The following is a 907-nucleotide window of genomic DNA, read 5'->3' on the forward strand; positions in this document are numbered from 1 at the left end:
GTGTAATGAGGTGTGGAATGAAATGTGGAATGATGGCTGGAATGTTGTGTGGAAAGATGTGAGGAATGATGTTTGGAATCATATGTGGAATGATGTATTGAATGAAGTGTTGAATGATGTGTGGAATGAGGTGAGGAATGATGTGTGGAATGAAGTGTGGAATGATGTGTGGAATTCTATGTTTAATGATGTATTGAATGATATGTGGAATGATGTGTGGAATGAGGTGAGGAATGATGTGTGGAATGAAGTGTGGAATGATGTGTGGAATGATGTGTGGAATTTTATGTGGTATGAGGTGTGGAATGATGTTTGGAATGATGTGTGGAATGATGTGTGGAATGATGTGTGGAATGATGTGTGGATTGATGTCTGAAATGCTGTGTGGACTGATTTGTGGAATGAGGAGTGGAATGAGGAGTGGAATGATGTGTGGAATGATTTGTGGATTGACGTGTGGAATGATGTGTGGCACTCTTGTGGAATGAAGTGTGGAATGATGTGTGGAATGAGGAGTGGAATGATGTGTGGTATGAGATGTTGAATGAGATGTGGAATGATATTTGGAATGCTGTTTGGAATGATGTGTGGTATGATGTGTTGAATGAGGTGTGGATTTATGTGTGGAATGATAATGCAATGATGTGTTGCAAGCTGTGTGGAATGATGCGTGAAATGATGTGAGGAATGATTTGTGGATTTATATTTGGAATGATGTATTCAATGATGTGTGGAATTATGAGTGGAATGAGGTGAGGAATGATGTGTGGAATGATGTGTGGGATGATGTGTGGAATAATATGAGGAATGATGTGTGGATTGATGTGTGGAATGATGTATGAATGAGTTGTGGAATGAGGTGTGGAATGATGTGTGGAATGATGTGTGGAATGAGGTGTGGAATGAT

Source organism: Pristiophorus japonicus, unplaced genomic scaffold (genome assembly GCF_044704955.1).
Source record: "Pristiophorus japonicus isolate sPriJap1 unplaced genomic scaffold, sPriJap1.hap1 HAP1_SCAFFOLD_585, whole genome shotgun sequence".
NCBI classification, from domain to species: domain Eukaryota; kingdom Metazoa; phylum Chordata; class Chondrichthyes; family Pristiophoridae; genus Pristiophorus; species Pristiophorus japonicus.